Source organism: Pristis pectinata, chromosome 43, assembly GCF_009764475.1.
Source record: "Pristis pectinata isolate sPriPec2 chromosome 43, sPriPec2.1.pri, whole genome shotgun sequence".
NCBI classification, from domain to species: Eukaryota; Metazoa; Chordata; class Chondrichthyes; order Rhinopristiformes; family Pristidae; genus Pristis; species Pristis pectinata.
Genome location: NC_067446.1, coordinates 2127059 through 2145448, shown reverse-complemented (window position 1 = coordinate 2145448; position 18390 = coordinate 2127059). Strand labels below are relative to the sequence as shown.

At 45.7% G+C, this 18390-nt stretch overlaps 1 protein-coding gene across 6 annotated transcripts in view; it reads left to right on the top strand.

Moving 5' to 3' along the window:
* Positions 1-443: 443 nt before the first annotated feature.
* Positions 444-18390, top strand: part of LOC127566581 (serine/threonine-protein kinase WNK3-like) — a 108607-nt gene continuing 90660 nt past the window's right edge. The window contains exon 1 of one of the 6 annotated variants that reach the window (XM_052009032.1): positions 444-529. The gene's annotated coding sequence lies outside the window, so the exon portion shown is untranslated. Of the gene's footprint in view, positions 530-659; positions 1235-1827; positions 1900-6411; positions 6842-11534; positions 11751-15525; positions 15547-18390 lie in introns of those variants that run through there. The other 5 variants (XM_052009029.1, XM_052009030.1, XM_052009031.1 and 2 more) reach the window with 5 other exon arrangements.

Here is an 18390-nt window from a genome sequence, read left to right as displayed (position 1 = left end):
CCTTCAATGAGGTGGGGAGATAAGAAGCCCGTTGGAAGACGTAGTTTAAGCTCGGAATGTATTTTTTATTTGGCTTTAATTGTATCCGACACAATTTAAAAAAGCGGCTGTTAATAGTGTCCAGTCCGCTATTTATAATTGAATGACGGATGACGTAATGCAGCGGACGGGGTGCGCCCCCGCCACGTGACCTAGGGGCGCCGCGGCGGAACGGGACTCAGCCCACGTGACCTGGTGCAGCCGCGGGGGACGGGCTAAGCCCACGTGACCTGGTGCAGCCGCGGGGGAGGGACTCAGCCCACGTGACCTGGTGCAGCCGCGGGGGAAACGGGACAGCCCACGTGACCTGGCGCAGCCTCGGGCGGGGCTAAGCCCACGTGACCTTTTTTATATATAGACCCTGCACGGAATTTTTTTTCCCTTCGAAACTTCCCCCCCCCCCGGTGCTTTAAATCGAAACGGAGCTTCGCTTGCGTGTCGGTCCGGCCGTAGGTGAAAAGAAAAAAAAATAAAGCACCGTGAAGCTGAGGTGAGTGGCGGTGATCAAACGGTCCTTCCCCCGGCCGGAAGTCGTCTGTCTCCCTCCCTCCCCGGCGGACTACAACCCCCAGACTGCTTTGCGCGCCACTTCCGGGCGGGGAGAAGGGGGCTGCGCGCGCAGCCGGCGAGCTCGAGCGCGCAGGAGGAGGCTTCGCAACCGATTTAAAATATATTATAAAGGAAAAAGGGGGATAAAATGAGGCAAAAGATCTTCTTCAGATGAGACGAAGTGGACAATGGGCGACTTCCTTCACGAAACAATTAATATATATCATATAAAACTGCCAAGAGTTTAATTGGAGCCCTCAGTGAAGGTTCTTTTATTCCGCCTGGTTGAAGGGGGGGGTGTGTCTAAATTTGGGGATAAAATCTTTTTTTTATGTTCATTTTCCTTGCTTTAAGTATCTGTGAGCAGAGCATTTGTTGGAAGAGAGAGGGGGAAAAAAACCTGGCAAGGGGCTTAAGAAGAATAGGAGGGAGGACTACCATGGTTGAATAGCCCAGAGGGGCTTTATTCCAGAGTGTGAGGAGGAGGGGAGGGGAGGGGGTGGTTAAAACTTTTACCGTCCTTTCAACCCCAAGGAATTTCCAACCTGCAGCCCATATTTTGCTTTTAATCATGGATACAGGCAAGGGTGGCTCCTCCTTGCTGGTCCAAGGCTGGTTGGGCATTTGCTCCATGTCCTCTCCTTTAGTAAGTAAAAACAAAAAAAAACTTTAAGGTTGTTTTCAAGTCTTCTCTCCCTTTTTGCCTGTAGGGATTTCTTTCTGTTGCTGTGCATCTGTTTTGTGGTGTGTTGGTAATATTTACATGGAGGAGTACGTGATCATGAGGATGTGGATTTTATATTTCTTTGTAAATTAAAACTTTTCTTGTGGTATATCTATTAGCCCTATATGTGTCTACAAATGTCATTTTTGAACCTCTTACTTGCTGTTGAAAGTTTGAAGTCATGTTTAATGCTTAATTCTCATCTAAATTTTCCCTCTCATCTAACATTCTAATTTCCTTAAATTTTCTCTGATCTTTTTTTCACTAATTGTGTATTTCCTACCCTTGTATTCAATATTTTGCAATGCAGTTGAAAAGTGTTTCTCAATAGTATGAGTTTTAATTTTTGCAATGTATGCTTTGTAAGTAAAGTGTGATCCCAGTTGAGGAAGAACGTTTGCAATAGAAGAGGATGTGGATTTTGATTTGTTACACAAATGTTACGATCTGGAGCCAGTGGAGCTGGTACTAGACGCACTGGTTTCATTTTGCTGCTGCTTTGCCTCTCCCCCCCCCCGCTTTAAACCTTTCTGATCTTGAGAGAAATGGCTGGGTTAATAAAATGGGCAAGGTTGGCTTGTAATGCTGTAAGTATGTGGAAAATTGAAGGTATCTTTTGATTTTTTTGTGTGTGTTTGCCCTGTGGTACTGTGATTATATGGTTCAAAAAAAATAGCAGCTGTCAAGTTCGGCTTGGAGCTGGCAGATCGATGAATGAATGAGTGAATCTCCTCTGTTTGGTGTCATTGAGCTTGGAGGCCTCTGGTAACTCGGATACAGCAAAGATTGTTAGTTTGGACAGTTGGTACTCTTGGCCTTGTGTATTGTTCTGCATTGTTCCTTTTTTGACGTTTTTTTTGATTTAAGACACATTACTATTGCTTCCTTCCGCTTTACTTAGCAGTACTTACTAGAGGAAATTTTTTTCTTGTTTAAGTGAATGGCTTTCAATGCTTTATCTCCTGTCGGATTGTACTGCTCGTAGAAGGAAGATGGAAGCTTTGAACTGCATGTTGTATGAGTCAGTCTGGGATCTCCCAGTTACCATTATCACAGGGTCTTCGACAGTACATTGAGCACAAGATGCAGGTGATTGAAAAAGCAGCCAACCTCAGTTAACCTGCCATGGGGCTGTGGTGTTTTAAAGTTGGAAGGTCAAGTGTGAAGACCTGACATCTATAGAATAGCACAACACAAGAACAGGCCCTTTGGCCCATGATGTCTGTGCTAACCATGATGCCAAATTAAACTAACCCTATCTGCCTGCATGTGATCCATATCCCTCCATTCACTGCATATTCACATCCGTCTAAATGCCTCTTCAATGCCACTATCACGTCTGCTTCCACCATCACCCCGGCAGTACGTTCCAGGTGCCTACCACTCTGTATTTAAAGAAAACTTACCCCATGCCTCTATTGTTAAACTTCCCCCTCTCACCTTAAAGCTTTGTCATCTAGAACATAGAACAATACAGCACAGGAACAGGGCCTTCGGCCCTCGATGTTGTGACGAACTAATTAAACAAATAATTAAATGCTTAACTAAACCAATCTGCTGATCAAGCACTGGGGGGGGGGGGGGAAGGGGAGGGGAGCTAATTTCTAGTGTTGTGTTAACCTCAAGGTCTTGGTTTAACCAAAGACCAGATCTCCTCTTCTGAAGAGAAGCAAGTGCTCTGGCCAACGTTCAGTAATTGCTGAGCTTCATCCTCCCAGATCTTTATGATATCTGTCTAAATTACTTTATTGCCTTCAAAGTGCCTGTTGTGTTCTATAAGTTATTTTTCTCTTGCACTTGTCCAATTCGCTTTTAACTTTGTATTTAGTCTCTGTTTATCCTCCTGGGTCCCTTGTTTAATGTGCTTAGACAGGATTCCTCAACCTTCATAGAGTCATACAGCACGGGAACAGGCCCTTTGACCCAACTGGTCCATGCCGACCAAGATTCCCATCCTATTTGCCTGTGTTTGGCCTATATCCCTCCAAACCCTTCCTATCCATGTACCTTTGAAACGTTCACGTACCTGCCTCAACCACTTCCTCTGGCAGCTTGTTCCATATACGGACTACCCTCTGGGTGGAAAAAGTTGCCCCTCTGGTTCCTATTAAATCTCTTCCCTCTCACCTTAAGCCTGTGTCTTCTAATTCTTTCCTATCCATTTACTTGTCCAAATGTCTTTTAACGTGTTGTTAATGTACCCCCCCTCAACCACTTCCTCTGGCAGCTCTCACCATATACTGACCACCATCTGGGTGGAAAAAGTTGCTCGTCTGTTAAATCTTTCCCCTCTCCCCTTAAATCAATGCCCTCTAGTTCTTGATTCCCCAACCCTGGGAAAAAGACCTATCTCTGCCCATCATGATTTTGTACACCTCTATAAGGTAACCCCTCAGTCTCCTACACTCCAGTGGACAAAAGTTCCAACTTGCTCAAACTCTCTCCATAACTGAGTCCCTTGGGTCCCGGCAACATCCTCATAAATCTCCTCTGCACTCTTTCCAGCTTAAAGGCATCTTTCCTCTAGCAGGATGACCAAAACTGAACACGATATTCCAAATGCGGCCTCACCAACATTTTGTACAACTGCATCATAACATCCCAACTCCTGTACTCAGTGCCCTGACTGATGAAGGCCAGCATGCCAAAAGCCAGGTTCACCACCCTGTCTACCTGCGATGGCCACTATCAGGGACTGCTAGGTCCCTCTCTACAACACACCCCAGAGCCCGACCATTCACTGTGAAAATCTGCAGCCTTTGGTACAGGCATCCAATTCCTGAATACCAACTATTAACTGGGGGAGGAGGTGGGGAGGGTGAAGGTCCTGGCTGGATCTGATCTGGCACATGCTCTGCATGCTTTCCAGTGTGTGGGTGGGGGGGCGGGCAGGTGGCGTTCAGTGACTGGAGTACTGGCCACTCTCCCTCTTCTGCCACTGGTAACCGTGTGGAGTCATACAGCACAGAAGCAGGCGCTTTGACCCACCATGTCCATGACTAGCACTTGCTCCGTGGCCTTTTCTGCCTTGATTATGCTTGACCCACTTGCGGGTGGGTTCATGCCAGATTATAGGTAAGGCCCAGCACTCTTGTAATCAATTCTGTGCGAAGAAATATTTGAATAAAACAATCGGGCTTGGTTAGAACATGGAACGGTACTGCAGAGGAACAGTTCCTTTGGCCCACAACGTTGTGCTGAACTAATTAAACAAAAATTAATAGCCCAACTAAACTAATCCCTTCTGCCTACACAATGTCCATATCCCTCCATTCTCTGCACATTCATGTGCCTATCTAAGAGCCTTTTCAACACCTCTATTGTATTTGCCTCTGCCACCACCCTTGGCAGTGCATTCTGGACACCTGCCACTCTGTTTTTAAAAAAAACTTGCCCTGCACATCTCTTTTGAACTTGCCCCCTCTCACCTTAAATGCATGCCCTCTAGTATTAGACATTTTGACCTGGGGGGGGGGGGATGGGGGGTGCAGAAGGATACTGGCTGTTTACTCTATCTATGCCTCTCATGATCTTGTAAACCTCTACCAGGTCTCCCCTCGTCCTCCACCGCTCCAGAGAAAACAACCCAAGCTTGGTCAAGTTGTGTTTGGGAGAAAGTCGGACTTGTAATTCGCATCTCTCCAATATGCCAAAGTGTTTACAGAAAATGATGTGCCTTTTAAACTGCAGTCATTGTTGATGGAAACTTAGCAGCCAATTTGTCCTTTTAAAAAGAAAAGCAATGTGACAATGATCAGTTTTGTATTGTCAGTAATGTTGGGTGAAGATGGAGTCTGGGGGGATATCCACTCCCACACTATAAAACGAGGGTGTTGGGCCCACTAAACCCACATGAGAGAGGCCACAAAGCAGTTCCTCTGGCAGTGCAGCACTCGCATGGGTCTGCGGCACAGTGGTAGCCTCCTGAGTGCAATTTGAACCCTTGTGACTCGGATACGAATGCTCACCAGCTGATCCACAGCTTAGTCCCCCAACAGGTTTGCCGCAGCTTTTAATATTTTGACATCTTTCCCTGTTTATTTTGGATCATGTCTGCATTTAATTTGCAACCATGACAGCCCTAGTATCTGCCCCTTCCCCCTCTGTATTGCTGGCGTAAGTAGATCTAACTAAAAAGTATTGGAGAAGTTCTGGTCGCCCCATTATAGGAAGGATGTGCAGGCTTTGGAGAGGGTGCAGAAGAGGTGTACCAGGATGCCGCTTGGATTAGAGGGTTTGTGCTATGAGGAGAGGTTGAACAAACTTGGGTTGTTTTCTCTGGAGCGGCAGAGGATGAGGGGAGATGATAGAAGGTTATAAGATAATGTGAGGCATAGATGGACAGCTGGTATCTATTTCACTAGGCTCAAAATGTCTAACACTAGAGGGCATGCATTTAAGGTGGGGGGGGGTAAATTGAAACGTGGGGCAAATTTTTTTAGAATGGTGGGTGTCTGGCATGCCAGGGGTGGTAGTGGAGGCAAATACGATAGAGGTGTTTAAAAGGCTCTTAGGCACATGAATATGCAGAGAATGGAGAGATATGGATTATGTGCAGGCAGAAGGGATTAATTTAGTGAGGAGTTTAATTACTTGTTTAATTAGTCCAGTGCAACCTTGTGTAGGCTGAAGGGATTTAGATTAGTTAGGCATTTAATTACTTGTTTAATTAGTCTGACAGCACATCGTGGGCTGAAGGGCCTGTTCCTGTGCTGTACTGTTCGAAATTAATGTACTGCTAATAAATCTTGGGTCCCTGCATCCCAAGATTGTATCTGTCGAGACAGTGGGTGCATTTGTTGTCATCCTTCAGAATTCCATAGACTCTAGAAAAGTTCCCATAGTTGGAAGGTAGCAAATGTGGCACTGCTGTTTAATAATGGAGGGAGATAGCCTGCTATGTGTATAAGGAAAAGTGCTGGAATTAAGGAAGTGATTACCAGGCACTTAAAAGTAAAGTAATAGGCTTGGGCAAAATTGGCATGGATTTATGAAAAGGAAATAGTGTTTGCCAAACTTGTTAGTTTTATTTTGAATGTAATGAGCAGAATGGTAAAAAGGGAACCAGTTGAGAATAGGTCAGTAGAGAAGAAATCGAGAATAGGGATAAATAGAGCAACTAACAGTCTGCTGGAGGAACTCAGTGGGTTGAGCACCTTTGGAAGGAAAGGAATTTTTGACGTGTCAGGTTGAAACCCCCACATTTGCTGAGTTCCTCATCAGACTGTTTGTTGTTCCAGATTCTAGCATCTGCAGACTTTATTGGAGTGGTAGACTAGTCAGATGTCATAACGATCAGTGTTTGTACCCCAGCTATTCGTGTGTCAGAATCCGATTTATTATCACTGATGACGTAAAATTTATTGTTTTGCAGCAAAGACATAAATTACAAAAATGAATAATGCAAATAAAAAAGGAATAACGAGGCTGCCACATTGAGGCCAGACGCAGGTTGGAGGGACAACACCTCGTATTCTGCCTTGGGAGTCTCCAACCTGATGACCTCAAGATTGATTTCTCTAACATCTGGTAACTTCACCCCCTTTTCTTCTCTCCCTTCCCCCCCACCCCCCCCAACTCCCTTATTCCTGTGACTCCCTTCCCCCGCCTTGATGACCTGCCCATCTCCTCTCCTCACCTCCCCTATCCTTTATTCCATGGTCCACTGCCCTATCCAACCAGATGGGCCCTTTGCCTCTTCCACCTAGCACCTCTCAGCTTATTGCATCTTCTCCCCACCCACCTACCTTTCCCCTCTCACCTGGACTTGCCTATCACCTGAACTCTCCTATCCCCTGCCTGCATATGCTCCTCCCCCTTCCCCCCACTTTATTATTCTGGCTTCTACAGTCCTGATGAAGGGTCTTGCCCCGAAACATCGACTGTTTATTTCCCTTCATGGATGCTGCCTGACCTGCTGAGTTCCTCCAGCATTTTTTTGTGTATTAATAACGAGGTACTGTTCAGAAATCTGATAGTGGAGGGGGAAAAGTTTTTTTCTGAATTGTTGAGTGTGGGTCTTCAGGCTCCTGTACCTCAAATGGGGAAACTTGAATGTAATATTTCTAAGTTTGCTGATGCCTTGAAGCTAAATGAATGGGTTTGAGAGTTGTGAGCATACAAAGAGTTTGTAGGGCAATTTATAGGCAAATGTCTGGGGGAAATAAGTGGCAGAGGCAGTATAATGTGGATAAATATGAAGTCATCCACTTTGGTAGAAAAAAGCAGAAAGGCAAAGTGTTGGTGATGAGTGAGAAGATGTTGGTACGAAAGGACCTGGGTGTCATTATGTACTGGTCACTGAAAGCAAGCGTGCATGTAGTAGGCAGCTAAATTGGTTTTTTATTGTCGCATGTACTGAGGTATGGTGAAAAACTGTTTTGTATGCCATCCATGCAGATCATTTCATTGCAACAGTGCATTGAGGTAGTATAACGGAAAAGCAATAACAAAATGCAGAATATAGTGTTACAGTAACAGAAAATGCAGTGCAGGCAGACAAAAGGTGCAAGGCTATAATGAGGTAGATTGTGAGGTCAAGAGTCCATCTTATTGTACAAGGGGATGATTCAATAGTCTTATGACAGTTGGCTAGGAGCTGTCCTTGAGCCTAATAAGAAGGCGAGTGATATGTTGGCCTTCATTGCAAGAGGTTTTGTGTATTAGGATGTCTTGGTGAGGCCATAATTGGTGTTTGGGTCTCTTTGCCTGAAAAAATTTGCAATAGAGGTTCAGCAGGCTGGTTCCTGGGATGGTGGTGTTGTTGTATAGAGAGTGGGCCAACTTGGCCTTTATTCATCAGTTTTGAAGAATAAGAGGGTGGGGGGGGGGGGGGTTGCTGTTGAAGAAAAATCTTAATGCAATGTACAAAGTTCTGTTGGGGGCTTGCCTTGCAGGGCAGATGCTTCTCCTGACTTGCGGGGTGGGTGTGTGTGAGGAGCCAAGGGGTATTTAGGACTGAGGTGAGGGAAATTGTCTTCAGAGGGTGGTAAACCTGTCAAATTCTCCATCTCAGAAGGCTGCAGAGGCCAAGATGCTGAATATATTTAAGGAGAAAAGGTTCCTGGTTGCAAAGAGCATCAAGGACCGTGGAGTTTGACCAGATAAATGTGGGGTTGATGTTTCCACTAGTCTTGAGTAATGGGTCATAGTAAGAGGTGGCTATTCTCGGAAGAGATGAGAAGAAAGGCAGTGGAAAAACTCTGTACCGTGCAGTATCAGTTGAATATACTTGAGATAGGGATGAATAGGTTTTTGGGGTTTAAGCACATTGAGGGTTATGGGGTTAGTGCAGGGGAGTGGAGCTGAGATGAAAGTTGGGTTATGATCTTACTGAATGGTGAAGCAGTTATTAAGGGTGGTATGGCATACTCATTCTAACGTTCTTCTGTTTGCTGGACCAAACCATGTTGGCCCTTGGGTTGGTGCCATTTGAGTTCACCCTGCAGAGTTGAGACTTGGGCTGATGGGTGAATGGTGGGCTCTTGCTTGCGTTTACTGACTTCACTGAACCTTGCAGCAGCAGGGAAAGGTCTTTCATATCTGTGTCAGGTCTTTCAATGAGCTGTCCCATACCCAAGCTTTTCCCATCATAATCCTGAATATGTTGTCTTCAGTTGTGTGTCCACTTGCTTGTTGGAAGTTCCCCTCCATTCCTCCTTGCTGGCGCAGGGGGTGGGGGTGAAAAATACCCCTTGTTTTCTCCTGGTGTACTACTGGAAATATTTTTAAGATCTAATTACTGGCCCACACGTGGGAAACTTTCTCTCCACCCACTCGACTATAACTTTTGAACACCTCTGTTGAATCTTCCTTCAACTTTCATTGTTGTAAGGACAGTCTTAGCTGCTCCATTCCCTCCATGTCACTCAAGTCCTTCATCGTTGGGTCAAACCTTCTCTGCAAGTCTTGAATAGCATTTCTTAGCTTTGAAACCAGGTAAGCATGTTCTTTAGCTCCTGATCGGCTTGCTCTGCTGCCTTTGGGATTTGTGACCATGTACCCCAGGTCTCTGAAACTTGTGCTTTCCTGCCAGTGTAGCAAGCCCGTCCTGGTCCAACCATGTAGACACCACGGCCAAGAAAGCTCACCAGCACCTCTACTTCCTCAGGAGGCTGAAGAAATTTGGCACGTCCCCATCGACCTTGACCAATTTTTATCTGCACCACAGAAAGCATCCTATCTGGATGCATCATGGCTTGGTATGGCAACTGCCCTGCCAGAGACCACAAGAAACTGCAGAGAGTTGTGGATGCAGTTCAGCACGTCACGGAAACCAGCCTCCCCTCTGGCCTCCTGTCTATACTTCTCGCTGCCTCGGTGATCAAAGACCCCACCCACCCTGGACGTTCTCTCCTCTCCCTCCCTCCCCATCGAGTAGAAGATACAAAAGCCTGAAAGCACGTACCACCAAGCTCAAGGACAGCTTCTATCCCACTGTTATAAGACTATTGAACAATTCTCTTCTATAATAAGATGGACTGTTGACCTCACAATCTACCTCATCATGACCTTGCAGTTTATTGTCTACCTGCACTGCACTTTCTCTTTAACTTGAACACTTTATTCTGCATTCTGTAATTGTTTTACCTCAATGCACTGTGTAATGAATTGATCTGTATGAACAGTATGCAAGACAAGTTTTTTACTGTACATTGGTACATATGACAATAATAAATCAATTCCAACTCATAGTTAATGTGCACTCTCGGATATTGAGCTGTACTAGTCTGCCAGAATGTGGCTGATATTGGTAATACAGAGAGCTGTGATAGAGGTGGCAGGACTCCTGGAATACTTGAATTGTTTGGACTATATCCATAGTCTTTCTCCACAGGCAAACTTTATTTAGCTGGCTATATGTTGAGGTATATTTAATTAAACTTGGGGTTGAAGTGCTTGCTCTTCTACCTTGAAGACGATGTGCAAGACCTCTTCGTGCATTTATTACCTGGTCTTGACTATTTCAGCACAGGTGATCTCATTGAAAACATAGAAAAGAAAATCCTTCAGGGGCTTGCAGAGTTGCTGTTTCCCTCTAGGGTATCCAGAACCAGGAGTTGCTGCCTTGAAACAAAAGGGTTGGACTGAGATGAGGAGAAATTTCTTTGCTGGTAGTGAATCTTTGGAATTCCTTAGCCGAGAGGGCTGTGGAGGCTTGTGTCCTGAGTATATTCAAGATGGAGGTTGGATATTAAAGGATTTGTGGGGTATGGAGTGAAGGAAGGTGACACTGAGGTGAAAGTTTAGCCATAATATTATTCAATCAGGTACAAGCAGTTGAATGGCCTTCTGTTTCTTATGTTCTCATTGCTTGTTTCCATATCCCCTTACCATGTGGCCCATTGAGTCTCTACAGAGGCAATCTGCTAATTTATGCCATTCGCCTACTGTTCCTATCAACTTGCCCCAGATTCTACACTCGTGGCAGAGGCAATTTCCTGTGGCCAAGCAACCTACTAACCAGCTCATCATTGGGATGTGGGACAAAAGGGAACACCCGGGGGAAACCCATGCGGTCACAGGGAGAATGTGCAACTCCACACGCTTGGTACTGGAGGTCGGGATCGAACTGGTGTCACTGGAACTGTGAGTTGGTGGCTTTATCCACTGTGCCATCCGTTCATCTGGCCGCCGCCTCTATCTGCCTTCCATAAACTTGAGATCACCAAGAACTCTGCCCCATGACTTAACTTGTACAGAGTCCCATTCACCCATCACCCACTGTGTTCCCGGAACAGCACTGGCTCCCTTGTTTTCAAATCCCCCTTGTGGTTTTGTTGCTTCAGGTTTCTGTTCTGCTCCCTCGTGGACTTCTGAAATCTGCCCTTCCAACTGAGCATCTGCAAATTCAGTGGCGTCATGGTTCCCAGCCATGGAATCCAAGTGCCAATGGAGTTTCCTCCCGCTCCTTAGTCATTTTAGCTTGCCCTCTTGAGTTTTTGGACCCATGTACTTAACTCCTTACGTGGCTTGGTGTCATATGTTGTTAACTGCCTTAATGTAGCAAAACATGAGGAACGCAAGAAAATGGGAGCAGGAGTAAGCCACTCGGCCCCTCAAGCCTGCCTTGCCATTGTATGATCATTGCTAATCTATGCTGACCTCAACTCCTTTCTGTTCTCCAGAATCCTCAATTCCCCAATCATTCAAAAATTTATCTGCTTCAAGTACCCTCAGTGACCTAGTCTCCAGTGTATAGAATCAAGGGGATTCACCACCCTCTGAGTAGAAGTTCCTACACTCTCATTTTTTTAAAATGACGGTCCCTAATCTTATAACTGCGTCCCTTCACTTGAGACTTTCCCACTGGTGGAAACATCTTGACGTATACCCTAGAGAAACAAAGGACTGCAGATGCTGGAATCCAGATGAAAAACACGATACTGGAGGAACTCAGCAAGTCAGGCAGCATCCATGGAGGCAGTCAACATTTCAGGTCAGGACCTGTCTACCTTGTCAAGCTTCCTTAGGGTCTTGTACATTTCAATAAAATCACCCCTCCTAACTCTGAAGAAAGCAGATCTAATTTGATGTCTCTGGGCCTGTACTTGATGGAGTTCTGAAGGTGGGGGGAGGGGGGGGGGGGTTGGTGGTTGGCAGGGAATCTCATTGAAACCTACCAAATAAGGAAAGATACTGAATGGAGTGGATGTGAAGAGGATGTTTCCATTCGTAGGATCCGAAGGCACGGCCTCAGAATAAAGGGATGTCCTTTTAGAACTGAGATGAGGCATTTCTTCAGTCAGGGGATAGTGAATCTGTGGAATTCATTGCTGCAGAGTGCTGTGGATGCCAAGTCATTGGGTGTATTTAAGGCAGAGATGGATAGGTTCTTGATTGGTAAGGGGTTGTGGGGAGAAGGCAGGAGAATGGGGTTTGAAAAAAAAGTCCTGATTGAATGGCAGAGCACACTTGATGGGCCAAATGGCCTAATTCTGCTCCTATGTGTTATGGTCTTTTGGAGAGTCCTCTCACTGAGGAATTATCCAAATAAAAATGTTGTTCAGATGCCAGATGTTGCCTATGAAGGACTTTTGTTGTGGATTCATAGAATTGTTACAGCACAGGATACAGTTGTTTGGCCCGCTGAGATTGTGTTAGCTGTAGTAGAGTAGTCCTTCAATCTCATACCCTTGAACTTTCCCCACAGCCCTGCACATCTTTCAGTGAGTGGTAGAAATACCAATTCTTTCTGAGCATCAGCCATAGCAGCCTGATGATGGTTGTCCAAAACTTTGATGCCCAATTACATCGTCCCATTGCCCTATTGTCTTGCTAACAGCTTTCTTTAAAACCTTTCACAGCTTGGGTATATGCAGTGGCTGAACATTCAGTTTCTCTGGGGAGAGGAATTCCAACAACCTTGAGTGCAGGCAAATCCTGTGTTATGGGAGGATTGCGTTCCCAGAAGACAGAATATGTTGTGATTTTCTGTAGTGTGAAGACACACCATCTATGCATGCATCAAGAAATGTGTTTGAAAGGAAACTTGATTGTTTTCCTGACAAAGTCTGTAAGGGTGAATTTTATTCCATATCAATTTTTGGGTGAATTCTGTAAGGACAAATTTCCCTTGCCTGTACGCCCCTAACGTCAGGGTCATCTGTGTAGAAATTCCTCCTCATCGCCGTTGAAAATGGCTGACCCTTCATCCTGAGGCTGTACCCCCAGTTCTAGGCTCTCCAGCCATGACCGAAATGGCCTATTTGCATCTTCCTTGCAAAAGCTCATATGCTTTAATGGGATCTCGTCTCATTCTTCTAAACTCCAGTGGGCAGGACTGTGACGCAGCCTTAGAGCCACTCCCTCACGGTGACAGAAATCCAGGTTCAATCCTGACCTCCGGCACTGTCTGTGTGGAGTTTGCACGTTCTCCCTGTGACTGCGTGGGTTTCTCCCGGGAGTTCTGGTTTCCTCCCACATCCCAAGGACGTGTGGGTTTCTGGGTTAATTGGCTGCTGTAAATGCCCTCTACTGTGTTTGGTGAGTGGTAGAATCTGGGGAGATTTGATGGGAATGTGGGGAGAATAAAATGGGATGAGTGTAGAGTTCATGTAGATGGGCGCTTGATGGTTAATGTGGACTCATTGAGCCAATGGGTCTGTTTCTGTGCTGTATGAACCTGTGACTTTCAAAAGGTAGTTGGACTCGGATTGTGGGGAGAGAGCAGTGGATCACTTTGGTGGAAGGAATAATTTTCAAACGGGGAGTAAATTCAGAAATCGGAGGTGCAAAGGGACTTGGGAGTCCTATTGCAGGATGCCCTGAAGGTTAACTTGCAAGTGGAGTCAGTGGTAAGGAAGGCAAATGCAATTTTAGCTTTCATTTTGAGAGGACGAGAACATAAAAGCAAGGATGTAATGCTGAGGCTTTATAAGGTGTTGGTCAGACCACATCTGGAGTATTGTGAGTAGTTTTGGGCCCCATAAATGAAGGAAGGAGGTTCTGGCTTTGGAGAGGGTCCAGAGAAGGTTTACAAGGGAATGAAAGGGTTAAAGTATGAGGAGCATTTGGTACTGGTCTGTACTTGCTGGAGTTTAGAAGGATGAGGGCAGATCTCATTGAAATCTATTGAAAGGCCTGGATAGAGTGGACGTAGAGAGGATGTTTCCAGTAGTGGGAGAGCGTAGGACCAGAGGGCACAGCCTCAGAATAGAAGGATGTCCCTTCTGTTCTAGAGATGAGGAGGAATTTCTTTAGCAGGAGGGTGGTGAATCTGTGGAATTCACTGCCACAGACGGCTGTGGAGGCCAAGTCAATGGGTATATTTAAAGCAGAGGTTGATAAGTTCTTGATTAGTAAGGGTGTCAAAGGTTACGGGGAGAAGGCAGGAGAATGGGGTTGAGGGGGGAAAAATAAATCAGCCATGATCGAGTGGCAGAGCAGACTCGATGGGCCGAATGGCTTAAATCTGCTCCTTTGTTTTACGATTTTCTCAAGACTAATTGTATTGTGGGGATGACTGTCCAAAATGGCTTCAGGAGCTGTTATTCCAGGATTAGATTTCAATTTACCTCCCGTGTTCTTTTCTTCCTACCCCAGAGTGCAATAAAACTTCTACATTCATGGTCATTGCATTCACTTCCGCAAACTTTTAAACAAAAAAAATCAAACATAGCACCATTGCCACTCACGTGGTCCCCTGGAGATGATACCTCTTTTATTGTTTGAGGGGCTTCCCCACCCAGCACAGCCCCTCCACATGCGGTAGTGGAAGGTACTGGTCGTTTCCTGCAGAACCTGGCATTGGCTGCACTGAGCTTCAGTGCATCTTTCCACATGTACTCCTGTGGCCCCGACTATGTCAGTCTGCAGCATTCCCTTACAGACAACTTGCTGTGCTGGAAGACCAACAAGGTTTGGACAAACCAAAGGGCATCCTTCACTGATTTGATGACCTTCCACCCTCACTAATTCTGCTCCAATGTTTTATGGTCTTATCAAGACTAATCGTATTGTTCCAGGAGTAAGTGTGGGGATGACTGTCCAACGTGGTTTTAGGAGCTGTTATTCCAGGATTAGATTTTTTTGCTACCCCCACCCAATTTGCCCTTCATCTCTCCATTAAATGGCTCTCATTATCACCTTCCTTATCAGAGTCCAACACTGGTAGGCTTTGTGTCCCAGTTTATCACCCTCTGTCTCCAACTTCACCCTCTCCCTACCTGGCTCCGTCTGCTTCCACTTATCACCTACCTGCCTCTAACATCCAGACAGATCATTCCAAACCAAAGTATATCAATGTAATACAAAGGGAAAAGCAACAGAATGCAGAGAAAATGCAGTGCAGGCAGACACTAAGGTGCAAGGGCCACGATGAGATAGATTGAGATAAGAGTTCATCTTTATTGTCAAGAGGTCCGTTTTGAACCTGTTGGTGTGCTTCTTCAGGCTTTTCAGTTCTTGACTCCCAACTGCTTTAAACTCTCAAACCTGATACTTCTCTGCTTGGCCTTCCTGTTCACAGTGAAATCTAACAAGGTTTTGAGGTAAAAAGTAATAAGCCACAATGCACTGGATATGGTGTAAATGACCAATGATTTTAAAATGTAAGCATTTACACAGTTGTATTGATTCAGTCCTCCACCTTGGCAAATGTTAATCAGCTTAATTACTTCTTAATACTTCATCTCAAACACCTCCATGGCTAGTGCAGGGTGAGAGAGCGTCTTGGGGCAGACGTTATTTCTTAAAGTGGCCAGTTTTCCTCGAGTGACTCAGAAGCCTGAAAGGTGAAGGTTTATTGGTTTATTATTGTCACATATACTGAAGTACAGTGGAAAAAATTTGTTTTGCATGCTATCCATACAGATCATTTCATCACATCAGTGCATTTAGGTAGCATAAGGGAAAACAATACAGAATGCAGAGTAAAGTGTCACAGCTACAGAGTGCAGTGCAGGAAGACAATAAGGTGCAAGGTCATGAGGTAGATTGTGAGGTCGAGTCCATCTTATCGTATCAGGGAATCGTATAACAGCGGGGTAGAAGCTGTTCTTGAGCCTGGTGGTACTTGCTTTTCAGACTTTTGTATCTTTTGCCTGATGGGAGGGGGGTGAAGAGAATGTCTGGGGTGGGGTCTTTGATTATGTTGGCTGCTTTACTGAGGCAGCGAGAAGTGTAGACAGTCCATGGAGGGGAGGCTGGTTTCTGTGATATGCTGAGCTGTGTCTGCAACTCTGCAGGGCAATTGCTATAGTAAGCCGTGATGCATCCAGATAGAATGCTTTCTATGGCGCATCAATAACAGTTGGTGAGTGTCAAAGGGGGCATGCCAAATTTCTTTCGCCTGCTGAGGAAGTGGAGGAACTGGTGAGCTTTCTTGGTCATGGCGTCTGTGGTTGGACCAGGACAGGCTATTGGTGATGTTAACTTCTAGGAACGTGAAACTCTCAACCTCAGCACCATTGATGTAAACAGGATCATGTGTACTGCCCACCTTTCTGAAGTCAATGACCAGTTCTTTTGTTTTGCTGATGTTGAGGGAAAGGTTATTGTCATGACACTGTGTCACCAAGCTCTGTCTCCTTCCTGTACTCCGACTCATCGTTATTTGAGATATGGCCCACTATGGTGATATAATCTGCAAACTTGTAGATGGCATTACAGCAGAACCACAGCCTTGTGAGGCACCAGTGTTGAGAATAATCGTGCCGTAGGCATTGCTACCTGTCCTTACTGATTGTGGTCTGTTGGTCAGGAAGTCAAGGATCCAGTTAGAGGGAGGTGTTGAGTCCCAGGTCTCTGAGTTTGGTGATGGGTTTGCTTGGAATTATAGTATGAAGGCAGAGCTGTAGTCAATAAACAACAGTCTAACGTTGGTGTCTTTACTGTCTTGATGCTCCAGAGATGAGTGTAGGGCCAGGGAGATGGCATCAGCCGTAGACCTGTTTTGGTTTTCTGGGAGGCTGGAGTTAATGTGTGCCATGACCAGCCTCTCAAAGCACTTCATGATGGTGGATGTCAGAGCCACCAGGTGGTAGTCATTAAGGCACATTACCTTGTTTTTCTTGGGTACCGGGATGATAGTGGTCTTAATGCAGGTGGGAACCTCTCATTGAAGCAGGGAGAACGTCTGCAAATACTCCCGCCAGCTGATCCGCACGGGATCTGAGAACACGGCCAGGTTCACCATCCGGGCTAGATGCTTTCTGCGGGTTCACTCTCCGGAAGACAGCTTGCGTCCTCAAAGGTGACCATGGGTTCAGGTTTCTTGGAGGCTGTTGGGGTGGGTGGTGACATACCAACCCCCTTTTCAAAACAAGCATAGAATGCGTTAAGCTCATTGGAAAGGGATGCATGTGCAGGCAGAAAAGATTTAGTTTAATTTGGCATCATATTCGGCCTGGGAATAACCTGTTCCTGTGCTGTACTGTTCTGTGCAGACAGGGAAAGCTGTGACAGTCCCAACAGTAACAAATAATCTGCTGGGGGAACACAGCAGGTCGAGCAGCATCTGTGAAGGGGGATGAAAATTGTCAACGTTTTGTGTCGAAACGCAGCATCAGGGCAGGGTTTGATCAGAAACATTGACAATTACTCCACCCCCCCCCCCCCCCCGCTTGACCTGCTGAGTTGACCCAGCAGATTGTCTGCTAATCTGCATTCCAACATCTGCAGTCTCTTGTGTTGCCCAGGCTTCTTTTAAGCAGCTAATTTTAGTGCTGTACTGACTGAGACCCCCAAACTAGAGACAGGACGGGAAGCCTCAAAGGAATTGCTCTGGCCTCCTTGCCTATTGTATCTGGATGGCGAACAGGTGTCTGAAGGAATTTGAGGCAGCTTACCTCAAGGTGAAGGTTATTGGTGTCCTTCAATGAAAGAATGATGTGGTTTTCAAGGGAATTAAAGAAGGATTTTGAAATGGAGGGGTGGGAAATTGAGTGACTCATTTGAATATTGTGTGCAGTTCTGTATGCCCAGCTATAGGAAGGATGTCATTAGGCTGGAAAGAGTGCAGAAAATCGGCAGGCAGTGTAGCGGTTAGCATAAATCTATTACAGTGCCAGCGACCCGGGTTCAATTCCGGCCACTGTCTGTAAGGAGTTTGTACATGCTTCCCGTGTCTGTGTTGATTTCCTTTGGGTGCTCTGGTTTCCTCCCACATTCCAAAGACATATGGGTTAAGAAGTTGTGGGCATGCTATGTTGGCGCCGGAAGCGTTGCGACTCTTGTGGGCTGCCCCCAAGAACACTCTATGGAAAAAGATGTATTTCACTGTTTCGATGTACATGTGACTAATAAAGATATCTTAATCTTAAAAGATTCACAGGGATGTTAGTGGGACTGGAGGGCTTGAATAAGGAGATGTTGGATGAGCTGGGACTGTTTTCAGAGGCTGAGGGGTGACCATAGACGTTTATAATGTCATGGGCATAGATAAGGTAGATGGTCAGTCTTTTTCCTTGAGTAGGGGAGTCTAAAACTAGAGGGCACAGGGTTTAAAGTGAGGGGAAAGATGTAAAGGGGGCCTGAGGGGCAAGTTTTTTCTACACAGAAGGTGACTGGTTTATGGAACGAGCTGCCAGAGGAAGTGGTTGAGGCAGGTACAATAACATTTAAAAGACATTTGGACA